Raw genomic sequence first — 9,201 nt, forward strand, 5'->3', positions numbered from 1 at the left:
CTTTTTTTCATTAACACCGAGCTGAAAAACAACTGAAATTGAAAATGGCGCTATTGCCTTGCAAACTACATCATGTGTACTATGTACCCATTTATATTAGCTGGAAGAATACTTCATAATGAGGTTAAAGTACCCTTTTTTATGTCACTGAAAAGTACTCTTTTTCTGACAACTCCATACTGACCATAAAAATGGGTACTAGAAACCCATTTAATGGGTACTTTTATGTTAGCGTGTAAGGTTCACAACTACATCTACACTAGGGCACCCATACTATTGGGCGTGATAACCACTATTGAACAAACTAGTTATAATATGGCTTAAAATGGCTCAAAACGGCTTAAAACAGCCTAATATGGCTTAAAATGGCTTAAAACGGCTTGGAACGGCTAAAAGTGTGCGCCGAGCTGTGCTCTCTTTCCCGTTTGTAACAGCCAACAGTGGACAGTCAACACACGCAGTGGTTGCAGCTCATCCCAAATGGCTTAAAACGGTTTGAAATGGCTTAAAACGGCTTAAAATGGCTTAAAACAGCTTAATATGGCTTAAAATGGCTTAAAACGGCTTAAAACGGTTTAAAATGGCTTAAAACGGCTTAAAATGGCTTAATATGGCTTAAAACGGCTTAAAATGGCTTAATATGGCTTAAAACGGCTTAAAATGGCAGCTTAATATGGCTTAAAACAGCCATCAGTGGACAGTCAACATACGCAATGGTTGCAGCTCATCCCATCGGCACAGGCACTGGTCTCGATTGCCCACTGGCACTCTGCAAACTGGTACAACATTTTCCTACTTGTCTACTTCACACTGCCTTCCTCCCTGCAGGGTTTTCAAAAACGGCATAAAATGGCTTAAAATGGCTTAAAACGGCTTAAAACAGCTTAATATGGCTTAAAACAGCTTAATATGGCTTGAAACGGCTTAAAATGGCTTAAAACGGCTTAAAATGTGCGCCGAGCTGTGCTCTCTTCCCCGTTCGTAACAGCCATCAGTGGACAGTCAACACACGCAGTGGTTGCAACTCATCCCATCGGCACAGGCACTGGTCTCGATTGCCCACTGGCACTCTGCAAACTGGCACAACATTTTCCTACTTGTCTACTTCACACTGCCTTCCTCCCTGCAGGGTTTTCAAAAAACAGCACAAAATGGCTTAAAACGGCTTAAAATGGCTTAAACCAGATTAATATGTCTTAAAATGGCTTAAAACGGCTTAAAATGGCTTAAAACAGCTTAATATGGCATAAAATGGCTTAGAACGGCTTAAAACAGCTTAAAATGGCTTAAAACTGAGGGCTAGGTGGTCACTTTCGATTCTCCTGGGGCACCAGGATGAATCTGAATTACTGTTATGCGCTAAATTCAAATTTTGTAGTTTTTTGTGCAGGAATGCATTTTGTACACTCGGGGTTAGGTGGTCACTTTCGATTCTCCTGGGGCACCAGGATGAATCTGGAATTACTGTTATGCGCTAAATTCAAATTTTGTAGTTTTTTGTGCAGGAATGCATTTTGTACACCTCGGGGCTTAGTGGGTCACTTTCGATTCTCCTGGGGCACGGGATGAATCTGGAATTACTGTTATGCGCTAAATTCAAATTTTGTAGTTTTTTGTGCAGGAATGCATTTTGTACACCTCGGGGCTTAGGTGGTCACTTTCGATTCTCTGGGGCAACAGGATGAACTGGAATTACTGTTATGCGCTAAATTCAAATTTTGTAGTTTTTTGTGCAGGAATGATATTTTGTACACCTCGGGGCTTAGGTGGTCACTTCGATTCTCCTGGGGCACCGGATGAATCTGGAATTACTGTTATGCCTCAAATTCAAATTTTGTAGTTTTTGTGCAGGAATGCATTTTGTACACCTCGGGGCTTAGGTGGTCACTTTCGATTTTCCTGGGGCACCAGGATGAATCTGGAATACTGTTATGCGCTAAAATTCAAATTTTGTAGTTTTTTTGTGCAGGAAATGCCATTTTGTACACCTCGGGGCTTAGGTGGTCACTTTCGATTCTCCTGGGGCACCAGGATGAATCTGGAATTACTGTTATGCGCTAAATTCCAAATTTTGTAGTTGTTTTGTGCAGGAATGCATTTTGGTACACCTCGGGGCTTAGGTGGTCACTTTCGATTCTTCCTGGGGCAACCAGGATGAATCTGGAATTACTGTTATGCAGCTAAATTCAAATTTTGTAGTTTTTTGGTGCAGAATGCATTTTGTACACCTCGGGGCTTAGGTGGTCACATTTCGATTCTCCTGGGGCACCGGGATGAATCTGGAATTACTGTTATGCACTTAAATTCAAATTTTGTAGTTTTTTGTGCAGGAATGCATTTTGTACACTCGGGGCTTAGGTGGTCACTCGATTCTCCTGGGGCACCGGGATGAATCTGGAATTACTGTTATGCGCTAAATTCAAATTTTGTAGTTTTTGTGCAGGAATGCATTTGTACACCTCGGGGCTTAGGTGGTCACTTCGATTCTCCTGGGCACCAGGATGAATCTTGGAATTACTGTTATGCGCTAAATTCAAATTTTGTAGTTTTTTGTGCAGGAATGCATTTTGTACACCTCGGGGCTTAGGTGGTCACTTTCGATTCTCCTGGGGCACCAGGATGAATCTGGAATTACTGTTATGCGCTAAATTCAAATTTTGTAGTTTTTTGTGCAGGAATGCATTTTGTACACCTCGGGGCTTAGGTGGTCACTTTCGATTCTCCTGGGGCACCAGGATGAATCTGGAATTACTGTTATGCACTAAATTCAAATTTTGTATTTTTTGTGCAGAATGATTTTGTACACCTCGGGCTTAGGTGGTCACTTTCGATTCTCCTGGGGCACCGGGATGAATCTGGAATTACTGTTATGCACTTAATTCAAATTTTGTAGTTTTTGTGCAGAAATGCATTTTGTACACCTCGGGGCTTTAGGTGGTCACATTCGATTCTCCGGGGCACCGGGATGAATCTGGAATTACTGTTATGCGCTAAATTCAAATTTTGTAGTTTTTTGTGCAGGAAATGCATTTTGTACACTCGGGGCTTAGGTGTCACTTTCGATTCTCCTGGGGCACCAGATGAATCTGGAATTACTGTTATGCGCTAAATTCAAATTTTGTAGTTTTTTGTGCAGGAATGCATTTGTACACCTCGGGGCTTAGGTGGTCACTTTCGATTCTCCTGGCGACCAGGATGATCTGGAATTACTGTTATGCCGCTAATTCAATTTTGTAGTTTTTTGTGCAGGAATGCATTTTGTACACCTCGGGGCTTAGGTGGTCACTTTCGATTCTTCTGGGGCACCAGGTGAATCTGGAATTACTGTTATGCGCTAAATTCAAATTTTGTAATTTTTTGTGCATGATATGCATTTTGTACACCTCGGGGCTTAGGTGGTCACTTTCGATTCTTCCTGGGGCACCAGGATGAATCTGGAATTACTGTTATGCACTTAATTCAAATTTTGTAGTTTTTTGTGCAGGAATGCATTTTGTACACCTCGGGGCTTAGGTGGTCACTTTCGATTCTCCTGGGGCACCGGGATGAATCTGGAATTACTGTTATGCGACTAAATTCAAATTTTGTAGTTTTTTTGTGCAGGAATGCATTTTGTACACCTCGGGGCTTAGGTGGTCACTTTCGATTCTCCTGGGGCACCGGGATAATCTGGAATTACTGTTATGCGCTAAATTCAAATTTTTGTAGTTTTTTGTGCAGGAATGCATTGTGTACACCTCGGGGCTTAGGTGGTCACTTTCGATTCTCCTGGGGCACCAGGATGAATTTGGGAATTACTGTTATGCGCTAAATTCAAATTTTGTAGTTTTTTGTGCAGGAATGCATTTTGTACACCTCGGGGCTTAGGTGGGTCACTTTCGATTCTCCTGGGGCACCAGGATGAATCTGGAATTACTGTTATGCGCTAAATTCAAATTTTGTAAGTTTTTTGTGCAGGAATGCATTTTGTACACCTCGGGGCTTTAGGTGGTCACTTTCGATTCTCCTGGGGCACCAGGAATGAATCTGGAATTACTGTTTATGCGCTAAATTCAAATTTTGTAGTGTTTTTGTGCAGGGAATGCATTTTTGTACACCTCGGGGCTTAGGTGGTCACATTCGATTCTCCTGGGGCACCGGGATGAATCTGGAATTACTGTTATGCGCTAAATTCAAATTTTGTAGTTTTTTGTGCAGGAAATGCATTTTGTACACCTCGGGGCTTAGGTGGTCACTTTCGATTCTCCTGGGGCACCGGGATGAATCTGGGAATTACTGTTATGCGCTACAATTCAAATTTTGTAGTTTTTGTGCAGGAATGCATTGTGTACACCTCGGGGCTTAGGTGGTCACTTTCGATTCTCCTGGGGCACCAGGATGAATTTGGAATTACTGTTATGCGCCTAAATTCAATTTGTAGTTTTTTGTGCAGGAATGCATTTTGTACACCTCGGGGCTTAGGTGGTCACTTTCGATTTCTCCTTGGCCGGCCACCAGGATGAATCTGTGAATTTACTGTTTATGCGCTAAATTTCAAATTTTGTAGTGTTTTGTGCCAGGAATGCATTTTGTACACCTTCGGGGCCTTAGGTGGTTTCACTTTCGATTCTCCTTGGGGCCATCCAGGATGGAATCTGGAGATTTACTTGTTATGCGCTAAATTCAATTTTTGTACGTTTTTTGTGCAGGAATGCATTTTGTACAACCTTGGGGGCTTAGGTGGTCACTTGTCGATTCTCCTGGGGCCACCAGGGATGAATCTTGGGAATTACTGTTATTGCCGCTAATATTCAAATTTTGTTAGTTTTTTTGTGCAGAATGCATTTGTACACTCGGGCTTAGTTGGTCACTTCGATTCTTCTGGGCACCAGGATGAATCTGAATTACTGTTATGCACTAAATTCAATTTTTGTAAATTTTTTGGCATGAATGATATTTTGTACACCTCGGGGCTTAGGTGGTCAACTTTCGATTCTCCTGGGGCACCGGGATGAATCTGGAATTACTGTTGTGCACTTAATTCAAATTTTGTAGTTTTTTGTTGCAGAAATGCATTTTGTACACATCGGGGCTTAGGTGGTCACTTCGATTCTCCTGGGGCACCGGGATGAAATCTGGAATTACTGTTATGCGCTAAATTCCAAATTTTGTAGTTTTTTGGCAGGAATGCATTGTGTACACCTCGGGGCTTAGTGGTCACTTTCGATTCTCCTGGGCACCAGGATGAATTTGGAATTACTGTTATGCGCTAAATTCAAATTTTGTAGTTTTTTGTACAGGATTGCATTTTGTACACCTCGGGGCTTAGGTGGTCACTTTCGATTCTCCTGGAGCACCAGGATGAATCTGGAATTACTGGTTATGCGCTAAATTCAAATTTTGTAGTTTTTTGTGCAGGAATGCATTTTGTACACCTCGGGCTTAAGGTGGTCACTTTCGATTCTCCTGGGGCACCGGAATGAATCGAAATTACTGTTATGCGCTAAATTCAAAATTTTGTAGTGTTTTGTGCAGGAATGCATTTTGTACACCTCGGGGCTTAAGGTGGTCACATTCGATTCTCCTGGGGCACCGGATGAATCTGGGAATTACTGGTTATGCGCTAAATTTCAAATTTTGTAGTTTTTTGTGGCAGGGAATGCATTTCTGTTCACCTCGGGCTTAGGTAGTCACTTTCGATTCTCCTGGGGCAGCCGGGGGATGAATCTGAATTACTGTATGCGCTAAATTCATATTTTGTAGTTTTTTGTGCAGGAATGCATTTTGTACACCTCGGGGCTTTGGGTGGTCACCTTCGATTCTCCTGGGGCTCCGCGATAAATCTAGAATTACTGTTATGCCGCTAAATTCAATTTTGGTAGTGTTTTGTGCAGGAATGCATTTTGTACATCTCGGGGCTTAGGTGGTCACTTTCGATTCTCCTGGGGCACAGATGAATCTGAATTACTGTTATGCGCTAAATTCAAATTTTGTAGTTTTTTGTGCAGGAATGCATTTTGTACACCTCGGTGCTTAGGTGGTCACTTTCGATTCTCCTGGGGCACCAGGATGAATCTGGAATTATTGTTATGCGCTACATTCAAATTTTTGTAGTTTGTGTGCAGGAATGCATTTTGTACGCTTCGGTGTTTAAAAGGTCACTTTCGATTCTCCTGGGGCACCGGGATGAATCTGGAATTACTGTTATGCGCTAAATTCAAATTTTGTAGTTTTTTGTGCAGCAATTCATTTTGTACACCTCGGGGCTTAGGTGGTCACTTTCGATTCTCCTGGGGCACGCGATAAATCTGGAATTACTGTTATGCGCTAAATTCAATTTTGTAGTTTTTGTGCAGAATGCATTTTGTACATCTCCGGGCTTAGGTGGTCACTTCGGATTCTCCTGGGGCACAGGATAAATCGGAATTACTTTATGGCATTGTATGTTGTTTTGTGCAGGAATGCATTTTGTACACCTCTGGGCTTAGGTGGTCACTTTCGATTCTCCTGGAGCACCGGGATGAATTCGGAATTACTGTTATGCGCTTAATTCAAATTTTGTAGTTTTTTGTGCAGGAATGCATTTTGTACACCTCGGGGCTTAGGTGGTCACTTTCGATTCTCCTGGGCACCAGGATGAATCTGGAATTACTGTTATGCGCTAAATTCAAATTTTGTAGTTTTTTGTACAGCAATGCATTTTGTACACCTCGGGGCTTAGGTGTCACTTTCGATTCTCCTGGAGCACCAGGATGAATCTGGAATTACTGTTATGCGCTATAATTCAAATTTTGTAGTTTTTGTGCAGGAATGCATTTTGCACACCTCGGGGCTTAGGTGGTCACTTTCGATTCTCCTGGGGCACCGGAATGAATCTGAAATTACTGTTATGCGCTAAATTCAAATTTTGTAGTGTTTTGTGCAGGAATGCATTTTGTACACCTCGGGCTTAGGTGGTCACTTTCGATTCTCCTGGGGCACCGGGTGAATCTGTAATTACTGTTATGCGCTTAATTCAAATTTTGTAGTTTTTTGTGCAGGAATGCATTTTGTTCACCTCGGGGCTTAGGTGGTCACTTCGATTCTCCTGGGGCACCGGGATGAATCTGGAATTACTGTTATCGCTAAATTCAAATTTTGTAGTTTTTTGTGCAGGAATGCATTTTGTACACCTCGGGGCTTAGGTGGTCACTTCCGATTCTCCTGGAGCACCAGGATGAATCTGGAATTACTGTTATGCCACAAAATTCAAATTTTGTTGTTTTTTGTGCAGGAATGCATTTTGTACACCTCGGGATTTTGGTGGTCACTTTCGATTCTCCTGGGGCACCGGGATGAATTCGGAATTACTGTTATGCGCTAAAATCAAATTTTGTAGTTATTTGTGTAGGAATGCATTTTGTACTCCTCGGGGCTTAGGTGGTCACTTTCGATTCTCCTGGGGCACCGGAATGAATCTGAAATAACTGTTATGCGCTAAATTCAAATTTTGTAGTGTTTTGTGCAGGAATGCATTTTGTACACCTCGGGCATAGGTGGTCACTTTCGATTCTCCTGGGGCACCGGGATGAATCTGGAATTACTGTTATGCGCTAAATTCAAATTTTGTAGTTTTTTGTGCAGGAATGCATTTGTTCACCTCGGGGCTTAGGTGGTCACTTTCGATTCTCCTGGGGCACCGGGATGAATCTGGAATTACTGTTTGTGCGCTAAATTCAAATTTTGTAGTTTTTTGTGCAGGAATGCATTTTGTACACCTCGGTGCTTAGGTTGTCACTTGAGATTCTCCTGGGGCACCAGGATGAATCTGGAATTACTGTTATGCGCTAAATTCAAATTTTGTAGTTTTTTGTGCAGGAATGCATTTTGTACACCTCGGGCTTAGGTGGTCACTTTCGATTCTCCTGGGGCACCAGGATGAATCTGGAATAATTGTTTGCGCTAAATTCAAATTTTGTAGTTTTTTTGCAGGAATGCATTTTTACTCTCCAGTGCTTAGGTGGTCACATTCGATTCTCCTGGGGCACCAGGATGAATTTGGAATTACTGTTATGCGCTAAATTCAAATTTGTAGTTTTTTGTGCAGGAATGCATTTTGTACACCTCGGGGCTTAGGTGGTCACTTTCGATTCTCCTGGGGAACCGAGATGAATCTGGAATTACTGTTATGCGCTAAATTCAAATTTTGTAGTTTTTTGTGCAGGAATGCATTTTGTACACCTCGGGGCTTAGGTGGTCACTTTCGATTCTCCTGGGGCACCGGGATGAAGCTGGAATTACTGTTATGCGCTAAATTCAAATTTTGTAGTTTTTTGTGCAGGAATGCATTTTGTACACCTCGGGGCTTAGGTGGTCACTTTCGATTCTCCTGGGGCACCGGGATGAATCTGGAATTACTGTTATGCGCTAAATTCAAATTTTGTAGTTTTTTGTGCAGGAATGCATTTTGTACACCTCGGGGCTTAGGTGGCACTTTCGATTCTCCTGGGGCACCGGGATGAATCTGAATTATTGTTATGCGCTAAATTCAAATTTTGTAGTTTTTGTGGGCAGACAATTAATTGTTCCATAAAAAAATATAAAATTTCCATAAAAAATGCAAAATTTGCCAGTAAAGAAACAAGGGTAAAATCAACAGAAAAGTTAAAAATTTACATAAAAAAATAAAGAAATGCATAGAAAAATCAAAATTTTCCATGTATAAAAAAATTTTGAGCAATAAATAGATTCAAAAGTGCAGTAGAATCGACAATAATCTCACTAAAAAATACCGAATTTTACATTTAAAAACCTCAAAATGTTCCTATTTTTCTTCACAAAAAGCAAGAAATAATTATAAATTTTCCACAAAAAAGCCAAAATTTGCAACAAATAAATGATAATTCGCCCACAATAAATCAAAAATATTCATTCAAAAAATCAAAAAGAGCAATAGCAGTAAATGCAAAGTTGCAATAAACAAACCCAACTGAGCAATTCAAAATGACAATCAATACATGAAAATGTTGTAGAAAATTCCAATATTTAAGTAAAACTTTCCATAAAAATATCGTAATTTTCCAATAATGAGTAATAATGAGTGTAATATATTTCATAAATTTTCAGTCAAACTGAAGCATTGTTTTCACAATTGGAGCTAATAAGTCGTCGTATGTAGATGTAGTAATCAGAGCCGTAGCGTGGCTCCATGGCGCCCTTGGCGAACCGTCATTTTAGCCGCCC

Source organism: Aedes aegypti, chromosome 1, assembly GCF_002204515.2.
Source record: "Aedes aegypti strain LVP_AGWG chromosome 1, AaegL5.0 Primary Assembly, whole genome shotgun sequence".
NCBI lineage: Eukaryota > Metazoa > Arthropoda > Insecta > Diptera > Culicidae > Aedes > Aedes aegypti.